This window comes from Lissotriton vulgaris, chromosome 11, assembly GCF_964263255.1.
Source record: "Lissotriton vulgaris chromosome 11, aLisVul1.2, whole genome shotgun sequence".
Lineage (NCBI taxonomy): Eukaryota > Metazoa > Chordata > Amphibia > Caudata > Salamandridae > Lissotriton > Lissotriton vulgaris.
This window is the reverse complement of record NC_141699.1, coordinates 92,537,022-92,552,071: the sequence shown is the minus strand read 5'-3', so window position 1 is coordinate 92,552,071 and position 15,050 is coordinate 92,537,022. Positions and strand designations below refer to the sequence as shown.

Genomic DNA, 15,050 nt, shown 5'->3' with positions numbered 1-15,050 from the left:
TTGATCACATGACAACGTTAGAAAGGGCGGATTACTCCTTTTAATGTACAACATGCCATATTCTCACAATGACTTCATCATGAACATGAAAGACATACTAACATGATCACTGTTGTATATGGAAATTTGCAAATGCATTGTACTGATCAAATCATTTAGGTAATCAGAAATACAAAGGTTTAGATAAATAATATCCCATAGCAGCTATTTAGAATAAATATAAAACAATTAAAATAAATAAATATGGGGGGCGTGGCTAGCAGCCGATGATGGCGGCAGCCTAAAAGGAGAGCTCCGTGATTAAGGCGGCTCCCAGGACAATCCGCACATCTATCCGGCAATAAAACTACCCAGGCGGGAAGGCAACGAAGCCTAGGACCAGGCGGCGGCAGCTCGAATTCGCCGGACCTCAATCCGAGGTCAGGAACACCAGTCACTGCCAGTGCTCCGAGCGGGCCTGTGGGCGACCTCCGGACCGGGAGGCACAGTGAGCGGCACGCCGACAGGAAGTGGCTTGAGTCAGGCAGCCATCCGCCGGAAAACACCCGACCACGGAGAACGCCGGGGTAAACAGAGACCGAGCCTTCCAGCATCCATCACCGGACCGAGGAGAGTCGATCTGCCGTCGGGTGGCTCAGCTGAGGTGAGGGGAACGCTCGTTGAGGACGGGCTCCGACGCCCGGAGCGACGACGGGGGGAGCAGACGCCACCATTTTCAGCAGCGGCGGCCAGAGTGCTAAGTCCGGCAGCGGCGGAACCGCGCTGCCTCAGTGTCTGCGCGGCGGCCCCCCCCCCTGGCCGATCGGAGAGCCTGGCAAAGCGCAACAGACCCGAGGGCACCCCCGCCCAAGACCCAACAGAGCATCGGCGCGGGGCTCCCGTCCTCGCAGCGGAAGGACCTATCTGGGGACGGCCCGGGCCTCCCCCGTTGCCATCAGGGGGCCGAGCACGAGTCAGGGTCGCTGTAAGCGGTGCCGGAAGGGGACAAAGGGAATCCTGCAGGGCGGCGACATTTGGTTGCGCGCCCCGTCAATAAATCCGTGACCAGGCCGGTCACCACCTAACGGAGGCCCGTCCAGATCCGCAAACTCACTGGGACACCTCACGGGGGCCACACTTACCCCCATAATCACAGCGTGGGCCCAGGGAAGACCCCCCGTAGCTGGCAGAGGAAGATAGCTTGGCCCAGGCGAATCCAGGATGGCTGGCAAGGGGCATAAAGGCGGAGCGACGCAATCACGCCTGGAACGCTTTGCTTATGATAAGCCCGGCTCCCCTCCCCCTCGCAGGACGCCAAAGCACAGGCGAGCAAGACAACCGAAGTGACCGGGGGCAAGAAAGCGACCATTGATGACGTCATGCGGGCCCTCACGCAGGTACAGGCCACGGTGGGGTCGATCTCGGCCGAGATCACACTTATAAGGGCGGACTTCCATAAAATGGCAGAGAAAGTGAACAATATGGAGGTTGTGACCAAGTCCCTGGTCGAGGACGTCTCGGAACTCCAGATTAGTATGGAACGCATCTCGAGGGAGAACAAAGAACTACGCGACAAGCTCGATGATCAAGAAGGGCGCTCGAGACGGAACAACATCCGTATTATTGGTGTGCCAGAATCGGAAGACACGAGGGCGATGGACCTATATGTGGAGAGATTGATCAAAGACACTCTGAAGCCCAAAGGACTCTCCGCCTTTTTCACAGTAGAAAGGGCACATCGGGTACCGGGGGGACGCCACAAGACAGGAGCTAACCCCAGACCGATCATAGCGAGGCTCTTCAATTTCAGGGATCGGGACGCCATCCTACAGGCGGCAAGGAACTCGCCCCCGATTAAGATCCAGAACGCGACGCTGGCATTCTTTCCTGATTACACGGCCGAGGTGACGCGGAGGAGGCGGACCTTCTTTGAAGTCAAAAAAGAACTCAGAGCCAGGGAAATCCCATACTCGATGCTCTTCCCGGCCAAGCTTCGGGTCGTAGCGGACAACAAGACTTGGTTTTTTGAATCACCGGAGGTGGCGCAGGATTGGCTGGAGGGCTGGAGAGCGGCGGGCCCTCGTCGCTCAAATAGACAGAACAAACACCGTACAGCTGGCTCCCGACAGGGCTCACAGGCCAACGACGAAGATCTAGAGACACATTCCCCTTTATCCGACCATCAGGAGGACAAGGCAGACGGGGATCAGTAAGTCACTGACATGGTCCGGCTGACCGGAACATGATATGAACAGGCAACGCCGCCTTGGACACTGGGCGGAAAGACCTCCGCAGCTGAAGAAGGGGGCCGCTGACCACGGAGAACCTTCACCCCAGCGAGCAAGTACTATGTTATGGGGCGGGATCAGGCACTCTGCTGAGTTGGGGGGGCGGGCAGTTCTGAGTCCGTTGAGCAGGGGGGCAGGGAGGGGGGGAGTTGGGGGTAGAGGGGGGTTTTGGTTTTCAGTTTCTACACAGGGGCAGGTTAGCTACGATGGGGCACACGAGTATAGGATGGTATTGTCACAATGCAACATACAGAGGCACTACACGGACCTCCTGGTCGTCCCCGAGCGTAAATTCGCAGGCCGTACACCAACACAGGATGGGGGAGGACACTAATGTAGGGCAGACGTCCCCGCTACTCCTCATGTCCTGGAATGTAAGGGGCCTGGGCGACAAGATTAAACGGGGGCTGGTCCTGCAGAGTATCAAGAGGCTGCACCCCGCCCTGGTCCTACTACAAGAAACACACCTCACCGGCACAGCCACGAAGGCCCTAGACAGAAAAGGCTATAGCATGATAGTACACTCTGGATTCACAAAGGGGTCCCGGGGATCCGGGATATTAATTCACCGCTCGTCCAGGTTCATAGCCCAATCAACGGCGACAGACACACAGGGGCGCTTTGCAGCGATACACGGACAGTGGGAGGGGAAGCCACTGAATGTGGTCTCGGTCTACATCCCACCAGCGCTACACAACATAGCCTTTCCGGAATTAGGAAAATTCTTGTTGGATCTTCCTGAAGGGGATCTCGTTATGGGGGGGGATTTCAATGCAGTGGCACAAGACTCCCTAGACCGCCACCCGACGCGCATGCGTACACCAGGGCCCTCCAAACTGCATGAATTCATGGAAGCGCAGGGTTTAGTGGATGTGTGGAGGCGACTACACCCAGAGGATAGGCAATATACATATCATTCAATAGTCCACGACAGCCTGTCGCGGATAGACTATTTCCTGACATTGGGGGGAGGTCTCCTCACTTTCACGGACTCCCAAATTAGGCCGAGAGGGATCTCTGACCACTCCCCGCTTACACTGACTCTGTCCAGTCAGAGAAAAACCCGCAGACGACTTTATCCTATTTACCCGGGTTACCTTAAAGAACCGGGCGTCAACAGGGCCTTGAGGAAAAGCACTCGGTCCTACTTTGCAGAAAACGTGGGGTCGGTGGAGTCGCCCACTGTTCTGTGGGAGGCCTACAAGACAGTCCTCCGAGGACAGGCGATATCGGTGATCGCACAGCACAGACGCACACAACGTCAGGAACTAACGGACCTAGAGGAACAACTAGATAAGGCTACACGAGACCACGAGGGGAACCCGACTGGAGACACCCAGCACACTCTCCGACTAGCCCAGCAGGGTCACACCGACTTTCTGCGCCGCCGAGTGCGAGACAATATGTCCGCAACAGCGAGCAGGATATACGACATAGGCGATAAGGCGGGGAGGCTTCTGGCATGGTTGGAAAGAGCGCGGGGTGGCCAGCGGGCGATATTGCAACTGAGGGACTCTCAGGGTGAGGTACAAACCAGTCCGGCACAAATAGTGGAACTCCTAGCTGACCATTTCCACTCCGTATACTCCCCTGACTATGAGGTCACACGGGAAATGGCAGAAAGCTCCCTTGTGGGAGTGCCGACCCGCACTCTCTCCCCAGACCAACGGGACGAGCTCGACTCCGACCTGACGGAGGAGGAACTACAGGCAGCTATAGCAGCAATACACCCCGGGAAAGCACTGGGCCCCAATGGTGTGCCAATAGAATGGTACAAACTCATGTCCGAGACACTGTCCGCACCATTGCGCGATATGTTTCAGGAGTGCCGGGGACGGGGACGACTCCCCCCTGACCAGCGCACGGCCACAATAGTCGCAATACCTAAGCCCGGCAAACCCCCTGAGGAGTGCGAATCCTATCGCCCGATCTCCCTCCTCAACGCCGAGAGTAAAATCCTGGCGAAACTGTTGGCCACCAGGCTACTGCCCCATCTGGCGCACCTTATACACCCGGACCAATCGGGCTTTATGCCACACCGCAGTACGGCGCTGAACCTGCGACGGCTGCATGGGGTATTGGCCCGAGCCCCGCAGTTGGAGGAAGCGGCAGCGGTACTATCGCTTGATGCCAAAATGGCATTTGATATGGTGGAGTGGCGCTATCTCTTTGCAGTCCTGGAACACATTGGTATCGGCCCAACGTTCATATCTTGGGTCAGACTGCTCTACACCGAACCCATGGCTAGAGTAACCGCAAACGGACACATATCGAGGGAGTTCCCGTTGGCAAGGGGCACGAGACAGGGGTGCCCACTCTCGCCACTACTGTTTGCCTTAGTGCTAGAACCCTTGGCCACGATCCTCAGGACCACCCAGCTGCTGAAAGGTATACAATGGGAAGGTGGAGGCGAGGATAGGGTATCCCTATACGCCGACGACATGCTCGTTTACCTCACGGACCTCACGACCGGTATCCCGGTCCTGCTGGCACTATGTGAAAGCCACGGAACGGCCTCGGGCTATAAACTCAATTGGGCCAAATCCGTGATATATATGATAAAGGGCGACCTTCCAATACTACCTACAGATTGCCAACTACTCGTAGAACGCGTCGCCTTCAAATACCTAGGGATACGGATTACAAGGGAGCACTCAACCTTCCTTGACCTGAATCTTAAGCCCCAGCTGGACAAATTGAAGACTGATGTGCGCCTTTGGAAAAATCTCCCCCTAACACTGCTAGGTAGAGCGGCACTCTTTAAGATGCTGGCGCTCCCTCGCTTCCTTTATGTTCTGGAAAACACGCCAGCAGTGGTTCCCGTGTCGTTCTTCCGTCACGTCTCAGCCCAACTGTCCACTCTCCTGTGGGGAGACAAACCGGCCCGGGTCGCACAGTTGAAATTAACCAGAGACTGGTATAGCGGTGGGATAGCCCTCCCCAACCTTGAACTATATTACTGGGCGGCTCACCTTAAGGTGATTAACCAGTGGATCCACGCACCGCAAGACGACCCAGCGTTCAGGGCAGATAGACACCAACTAGGCGTGTCCACTCTGCTAGCCCCACTCTATAATAAAGGGATGGTGAGGAAACTAGAGGGGCCTACCAAACACACTGTAGCCTTATGGCACAGAGCTCAGAGATGGCTGGGATGGGAGGGAGTGATCACCAGGCTCACGCCACTATGGGACGCCAAAGCCCTCGGTAACCTGCGCAGCTCCAAGGGGTTCGACCAATGGGACACCATCGGGATCTCCACGGTGGGCGATCTGTGGACCAGGGAGGGTGTGCTCTCCTTCACGGCACTCAGGGAACAATACAACCTGGCGGAGACCGAAACATACAGGTACATACAAATCAGGCACGCACTCCTGTCGGTGCTAGAAACTGGTGCGGCGCTTCCGGAGTCGGCTCCGTTAGAGGACCGATTGCTTACAGACTACATGGAGGCCGGGGCAACCTCCCTCACTTATCGAAAACTCATGAATAACCTGCCGGACCCCCTGGGGAAACTAAAGGAGTACTGGGAGGACGAAATAGGGGACCTAGATGAGGCAGACTGGAACGCAGCCCTGGCCTCGCCCAGGGAGGCGGGTATTTCCACTCGATTCAGACTGATCCAGTTCAAAGTGCTACACAGGGTCTACTACACCCGCACGACACTGTATAAAATACATAGAGCAGAACACCCACACTGCCTGAGAAACTGCGGGGAGGAGGGTACACTATACCACACTTTATGGACGTGTCCACATATACAGGACTACTGGCGGCGTGTCACGCGCACGATCGGTCAGACCCTACAGAACCCATTTGCACCGGACCCCAGGATCTGTCTCCTTAATGTGTGGGGCCCAACAGACCTTTCACTGCATGCGAAGAGGTGGGTGGTCATAGGTGTAATGCTGGCGAAACGTGACATCGCGAAAAACTGGGGGGCACAGGAAACACCGACACTAGCGCAATGGTGCAGAAATATGGATGTGACTATGCTAACCGAGCGGGCGGTGTATCAGCAGAGACATAATCCTCGGAAATGGAACGGGATTTGGTCACCCTGGAACAAGTATAGGGGAGACCTCTGTGAGCCCCTGCCCGAGGAAGGGGATGAGGATAGCTCAGAGGATGACGAAGGTCTGGATTGATGGGAGGGAGGGGGGAGTGAAATGTAGAGACAATAAATGCTACAGGGCCATGGGAACATGCCCGCAGATGACCTTACCGAAATGTATATCTGAACCGAGACCTGATAGTTGCATTTGGGCACTCTAATGCTGTTATTAACCATTGCTAAGAATCGTGGACTTAACCCTGAAAGTAGCAAGTTTAAGTTGGGGGGGTAAAATATTAAAAAGTTGCTTTAATAAATGTGGCAGCTGAATGTTGACGCTGCACTGAAGATTTACTGTACGTTACTGTATACCATGTGACAGCAACAACAAAAATAAAATACTAAAAAAAAAAATTAAAAAAAAAAAATATGTTAAAATGTAAATACTCCATCACATTGCCCACTGGGGTAAAGATAGCCTTTATTTTATTTTGTTAACTTGAAACGATTCACAGAAGTGGAACTAAGAAGCACTACAACATCCAGAAGGCCGTGGAAGTGGCCACGCCCACTGGGGCAGGAAGTTGTTGATATAATTGGTGCATGGAGACCGTGTTAGTTAACAAACTGCCACAGAAGAAGAGAATCATTTCTCGAAACGCGTCTGGCAAATTGGCAAATTATGAACTGAGGAGGCTGGTGTTCACGCTCTTGCCTGTGTGCGCTGTGATTGTCATTAAAAGTGGAAACAGTATCTGCCCGCTGGCTTCTCTCTTTGGGGCAACCTTTACGTTGGATATATATATATATATATATATTTGCGGTATATGTCCTGACGTGCACTTGTGGCCTTAATTACATCGGCAGCACCAGCAAACAAGTGCATGTCAGGATCCTACAACATCTACGGGCAATTTTACACAATGACTCAAACTACCCAGTGGCACGCCACTTTGAGTCTACACACAATAGAGATGTAAATTGTTTATCTTATTATGTAGTGGGAGCAATACCAAAACTAAGAAGAGGTGGTAATAGGGATTTGAAATTAAGGCAGTTGGAATCCAATATGATATTGGAATTCGACAGTAAAAGCCCTAATGGCCTTAATAATACAGAAGATTTACATACCTTCCTCTAATATCCCTCAATACTCTATTCTGCAATTCTGGAATTATCTACAAGTGGTCTAGTTGGTATTAAACAAATCTGGATTTTCCGCTCTCAGGCAGTCAGGTTCCCTGTTGCCTGGAGTATGCTTTATCTGTTTGCACATATAACAACGATATTCCTAAACATTTCTTCAAATTTCCGTTCCGTCTAGTCAGGTTCCCTGTTAGGCGGAAACTAATGAATCCTCTTGAATCATTCGCTATTTTGTAAATATATGTAACATATTACTTGTACTTATTTTGATTTTCTACACAATTTTTATACACAGGGTGTTTTAATAAGAGTTATCTATTTATGATTATACTTGCTTGGATTATCAAATGCTTTTATCATGAATTTTAATTGAAGCAAAATGTGGTTTTAACCCAATTGTTGACAATATTGAAATAAGGCAAATTTGTTTACAAGTTGGTATTTCATGCACATGGTCACTTTCTCTTCCTCTAGACAAAACATAGGTCATAATTAATCTTTTGCACTTTTAGGACATGCACTGTTTGCACTTTAAAAATAGCACTTTAAGATCTTACCCATCCATCAGTTTGATCTCATTGAACAATCTATAAATTCTAACTATTTAAAGATGGAAACTTTTTTAACATACTCCCCTCCCTTTTTTTTCTTGTTCCCCTCTAGATACAAATATTTGATGGATTTATCCAGAGACTGCAGATGAAAACTTGTTTATTCAAGTGATTCTATTTTTTATGCAAATGTATTTATACGGATATATAGACACTTTAGTTACATCTTGTATGTGTCTTTTATTTCCATGATCATGTGACACATGGAGGAGGTGGTAAAGTTTGGGTGTTAAGTGCACTATAAAAATAGAAAATGTACAAAACAAAAATTGCATGTGAACAAGGGCTCTGGGAGCCCGAAACGCGTTATGCACTCTCGCACAACTTGAGCAAATAAAAGAAGAAACTTAATATCTGGTCCTGTGGTCTGTCTCCTGGTTTTTCGTGTCTGGATGCAAGGAGTTTTTCGAGGATATATATATATATATATATATATATATATATATATATATATATATATATATATATATATATATATATATATATGGCAGAAGGACGTCTTTTTCCAAAGTTTCTTCAAGGACGAGTCGAACCCAGGAACTGGTGCATTATATATTTTTTTTGTGCTCAACACCAAACCGCCATAACGCGTTTCAGCCTAAAGAGGCCTTGATCACATGACAACGTTAGAAAGGGCGGATTACTCCTTTTAATGTACAACATGCCATATTCTCACAATGACTTCATCATGAACATGAAAGACATACTAACATGATCACTGTTGTATGTGGAAATTTGCAAATGCATTGTACTGATCAAATAATTTAGTTAATCAGAAATACAAAGGTTTAGATACATTTTATCCCATAGCAGCAATTTAGAATAAATATAAAACATATAAATAAATAAATATGTTAAAATATAAATACTCCATAACATTGCTGGTAAAACCTGTTGTCAAAAAGCCAATAAAGATCACATGACTAAAAAACACTGAGATAGGTAAAATCCCGTTAAAACCAATAAATAACTAGGATATACTCATTGTTGAGTTCTCAGAGTATGCATGTGCATTGTAACAGCTGGCAAGTCAAAACCACCATGTTCACCATAATATTTAAAGGAACATTGTAGGATAAAGCCCAAGTGGGCAATGCCGGATGACCTAATGATATGCAATAAACAATTGTGCAAATTTCGCAAATAAATAATGGCATGAAAATTAGTGCAACCCTGTGCTAAAATGTATATAAAAGTGACAAGTGTAATACATATAAAATTAAAATAAAATAGAAATTGGCCGTAATGGTCAAGAAAAAAAGATGAAGCAGCTGATTAATATGTATGAAGTGACAGGCGAAATTCTTAGTTGCGACTCACAAATAGGTAAAACAATCTTCACTGGCATTCAAACCGTTAGGTGTCTTGGTATCCAGGAGAATAATATGCCTTGTCTCTAACTTGGGTAGCATTGACTCATGATCCCCACCTCTCCTCTGAGGAGGGACCGTGTCAATTACAAAGTACCTGAGATGTAAAGGATTCTTATTGTGGTGTTCCTCAAAGTGGCGTTTTACAGAGTATGCGGTGTCGCCGTTGGTAATGGCCCTTAAGTGCTGGAGTATTCTTTTGTATACCTGTGGTCTGGTACTACCCACATACTGTAGACCACAGGGACATTCCAACACATACACTGCGTACTCTGACCTGCACGTTAACTTGTGCTTTATGCATACAGGTTTGCTGCTGAAAGGAGTCATATATTCAGTTTTGCTGACTCTATTCCTGCACACCTTGTATGATGAACATTCGAGGAAACCTTTGCTACTATTTAACCACGAGCCCGTGGTTCTAACTTCTGGGCTGCTAGACACCAAACAATTGTTCATGGACCTGGCTCTTTTGTAGGCGATACTAGGAGAACACGTGACCTGCTTACCTAAAACTGGGTCACTGGTGATAAGTGCCCAATTTCTTTTCACGATATTAAGGATTGTTTGATATTGATTACTGTACGTGATAATGATCCTGGCCTCACTTTGTTCTGCACTGACTGTGCTTCTTTTACTGCTAGTACTGTTGGCTAAAAGCTGGAGCTTTCCTTGAGAATTGGCTCTACTCATTGCTTTATCTAAAATCTTAGATTTGTAGCCTCTTCTCAAAAATCTTGCCTTGCAGTCTATTTGGGCCTCTCTACAATCAATGTCCGTGCTGCCTATTCTCCTAATACGGAGCATTTAACTGTACGGTATGCTACGTATGAGATGGGCAGGGTAGTGACTAGCGGCATGCCACACAGAATTTTCAGCTGTAGGCTTACGAAAAGGTTTTGTCTCCAGGTGCCCTTACAAATAAAAATCTCAACATCCAAAAAACAAATAGATGTGGCACTGATTTGGCTAGTGAACCCAAGATTTAAGTTATTCTCATTAGAATTTTCTATGAACTGTTTCGCCTCACATTTCAAACCATCCCAGATTATTAAAAGGTTATCGATGTATCTCAACCATCTTACGACTTTGGAACCCATAATGGCCGAATAGTTGGGCATGAGGACCTGTTCCTCCCAGTAACCCATGTGCAAGCAAGCATAACTGGGAGAGAAACAGGCCCCCATAGCCACTCCCCTGACCTGCTGGAACAGTTGGTTAGCAAACATGAAAAAACTGTTATCAAGACATAGACTACTCATAGAGAAAATCATTTTACTATGCTCGTTCAAACATGAGGGTCTTGTGCTGAGATAGTATTGCACGGCTTTTAGACCATCCCTGTGGTAAATGCTCATATATACAAAGAGGTAACATCTAGAGATATCAACAAGTAACTAGGTTGCCGTGTAAAGTCAGCAAGTTTTCTTAGTAAATCGCGTGTATCTAAGACAAAGGAGGGTACATTTTTAACGTAATCTTGAAGAAAAAATCTACATATTTGCTGACATTCTCTAGAATGCTATTGCAGGCGGAAATGATGGGACGCCCTGGTGGCTTTATACAAATTTTATGTATCTTGGGAACGAAGTATACTACGGGCGTGACTGGATGTTCTTTCTTCATATACTTACATTCCTCCATTGGAATATATATATATATGTATTACCTACAGGCTGTCTCCAGTAGGTAGTTATAGTTAGGACCTAGTTACCATAGGAAAATCGCAACATTCTATTCCCATTAACTTTGGCGCCGATTGATGAACCTTCATGCAATTTTCAAAACTTTTGTCCCGCTTTGGCACCCTCCGATCATGAAATTTTTGGGGTGTTTCAGAAAGTGGTGGCCGAGAAAAAAGGGGGGTCCCAAAACGTGTTTTCTCCATGGAATTTTCCCTAGGAAACGTTAGACATGGCTACAGCCTGAACTGCTGAACAGAATTACACCAAATTTGGCAAAAAGGTAGCCCTTGGTTGAGGAAGAGCCCTTTTTGTTAAATGGTGTAAATCCGTTCAGTAGCTTTTTAAATATTCATGGAAAATGAAATGGATATATCTGGGCAGGGCCTAACCACACATCTCTCGTGAGATCTGATTGGCTGTCAGCACTTCATCCAAGAAGAGTTGGCAGCCATCGTGGGACCAATATACATGTTAGCACCTCATTAAAAAGCATTGCAGTTAAAAGAAGGTTTTAAGACTTTAGTTACATTATAAATCATTTGGTGATGGTACCATACTCATTTTAGGAATTGTGGTGTGTTCTACGGTGATTTTACCATGTGAAAAAGCCTTCTGCTGGGATATCATGAATCATGTTTGAGAGAAAACTATTTTCTAATGCTTTTCCCACAGAGGTACGATAGGTGATCTATAAGATCAACTGAGAGCATATTTTCTGTAAATTCACATTATCTTTCTCAGTCATGTGAGAATGAAGTCTGACATTCTCAGTAAAACATGTACATCCAACAAGGGCAGAGACTGTCAGTTGATTCCTTTGTGTTCTACTGCAGCTTCCCAGAGTGTTCTAAAGAACAACTAGAGCGCTAACAGTCCTACTTATGACAAACGTATTGCACACCTGAAGCCATCTTGATTGGAATGAAGTGGTAAATATTAAAACATTTAATTTAAAAAGGAACACAATGAGGGGGTTCATTTTGCCATAGAAAGTATGATTAGTGCTGCAGAAATAAAAAAATTAGGACACATTTTGAGTGACTTCTCAAATCCTCTTCTATTTCATTAAAAAATTCTGACATGCAGACTGAAGTATGCACTTTCAATACCAGCAGCAGACTTCCCTGGTGAGCAGTAGCTTTACTACAGTGATCTAATAAGCAACAAGTGCTAACATTCTGAATTTATGGCAAATTTGTGAAACATCTGAATGCCTTCTTGATGTAATCAAAGTAAAAAACTGAAAGTATTACCTACTAAGGAGACTGTGGTAAATGAGGAAATTAGGAAACTTCATAACAAATAAGTCTCCCAAGATGGCCACCCGAGACAAAAGAGCCCAAATGTAGCACAAAGATTACACAGATGTAGACCAAGTATAGCCAAATTACAGAATGTCCCAGAGTGTTCTAAAGAATAACTAGAGAACTAACAGTCTTACTTATGACAAACGTATGGCACACTTGAAGCCATCTTGATTGGAATAAAGTGATAACACTTAAAACATTTAATTTGCTGAGGAACAAAATGAAGGGGTTCATTTTGTCGTAGAAATTATGATTAGTGCTGCAGAAAGAAAAATTAGGGCACATTTGACTTCTCAAATCTTCTATTTCATTAGAAAATTCTGGGATGCAGACTGAAATATGCCCTTTGAATACCAGGAGCAGACTTCCCTTGTGAGCAGTAGCTTTACTACAGTGATCTAATGAGCAACTAGAGTGCTAACATTCAGAATTTATGGTAAATGTGTAACACATCTGAATGCCTTCTTGATGGAACTAAAGTAAAACACTGAAAGTATTTCCTACTGAGGAGACTGCAGTAAATGAGGAAATTAGAAAACTGCATAACAAATAATCCTCCCAAGATGGCCACCAGAGACCAAAGAGCCCAAATGGAGCACAAATGTAGCCCACATATAGCTCAATGACAGAATGTCCCAAAGGGTTCTTAAGAACAACTAGAGCACTTACTGTCTTACTTATGACAAAAGTATGGCACACCTGAAGCCATCATGATTGGAATAAACTTGTAACACTTAAAACATTTAATTTTAAAAGGAACACAATGAGGGGGTTCATTTTGCCATAGAAATTATGATTAGTGCTGAAGAAATAAAAATTAGGGCACTTTTTGAGTGACTTCTCAAATCCTCTTCTATTTCATTAAGAAATTCTGAAATGCAGACTGAAACATGCACTTTTAATACCAGCAGTAGACTTATGTGGTGAGCAGTAGCTTTATTACAGTTATGTAATGAGCAACTAGAGTGCTGCATTCAGAATTTATGGTAAATGTGTGACATATCTGAATACCTTCTTCATGGAATCAAAGTAAAAAACTGAAAGCATTTTCTACTGAGGAGCCAGCAGTAAATGAGGAAATTAGGAAACTACACAACAAATAAATCTCCCAAGATGGCCACCAGAGACAAAAGAGCCCAAATGTAGCACAAATATCACCCAGATGTAGCCCACATGTAGCCCAATGACAGCAGTGTGCAAAACACTTTTTTATTTTTTGTGTTTTTGTAGTTTTCTATAGTGCAGACTTGTCAGGTATTGGAGTGTTTTACATGAGCATTGGCTACATCACACAAGCACAAATTCATTTTGGTTTTAGACATGGGGAGATTAAGTGATTTGACCAGAATCACTGAATGTCGAGCTGAGGCAGAAACTCCAACCTGGTTCCCCAGTTGCAAAGTCTGCAGCTCTGGAAGTAATATCACATCCTCCCCCCTAAGTGCAACATTTATTCAAGTAGTCAACTGGATAAAAAAAACATGAAGATAACAAATAATCTAAAAGTGCTTTGTCGCTATTTGAAAACTCAGAAAATATGTCCTCATTTTAGTTTTTTAGAGCACTAACCATAATTTTGATGCAAATGAGACCCTCTCATATATGTAATTTCTAAAGGAAATGCTCTAGGTATTACAGTTTTGATTACATCAAGATGACATCAGGAGTTCCACACTTTTGTAATAAATATTGAATGTTAGCAATCTAGTTGTTCATTAGGATACTGTTGAGAGGCAGAGGCCAGGGGCACGGACTCTGAAAATTGAAGACAGGTAGGAGGGTGCAAAGGCAACAATTTGACCACACTGAGCAGGCAGAAAGGGCAGTGGCAGCACAACAGACTATGGAGGGCAGTGGAAAGGGGGGCAGGGGCTACATACCAACAATACAGGACTGGCAAGAGAGGCTATGGCAATATAATAGACCATTGTGTGCAGAAGGAAGAGGCAGTGGTAGTACAACGATACATGCCAACAGACCCGCTTCAGCCAGGAAACATCCAATGTTTTTCAGCCAAAATGGGATTTATTTGATCTGTCTCCTGTATACAATCTCCTCTTTTTCAATGTAAGTCAAAGGGGAAAATCAATACCCCAGTTTTTTTTCAAAATCTCCCTCTTACAAAGTTCAAAATGCTAGCAAGTATGGTACATTGGATCCTGGAAGGCAGGAGGAATTGGGTTAGGGACATGGAGAGGTGCACCAAACTGACCCTACAGGGCAGGCATCAGGGTTTGCAGCAGCACAAAACACCACACAGGGCATGCAGGACTGGAGTGCAGCACAACAATCCATAGAAAGCAATAGGGAGGGGACAGGACCATGCACATGAACTACAGAGAACGGAGGGGAAAGAGGCAATGGTAGCTAGCTGACCATAATGGACAGACAGGAGAGAAAGCTGCAGCATAACAGACCATAAAGGGCAGAAGGGACTAATCAGGGGGATTACAATGGAACAGACAAGCCAGGAGGGAGGGAATGGGGTCTGCACATGGAAACAGAGGGCTGGGGGAAAGAGGGCGGGGAAGGAGCAGCAAGATGACCATGGAGGTCAGGCAGGATGGGTACTAGAAGCAAAACACACCATGGAGAGCAACAGTGAGACTA

At 46.1% G+C, this 15,050-nt stretch overlaps 1 protein-coding gene across 6 annotated transcripts in view; it reads right to left on the bottom strand.

Moving 5' to 3' along the window:
• The window catches only part of LOC147679019 (solute carrier family 2, facilitated glucose transporter member 11-like), a 608,312-nt gene that overhangs the window by 175,240 nt on the left and 418,022 nt on the right, over positions 1-15,050 (bottom strand). The gene's annotated exons all lie outside the window — the stretch shown is intronic.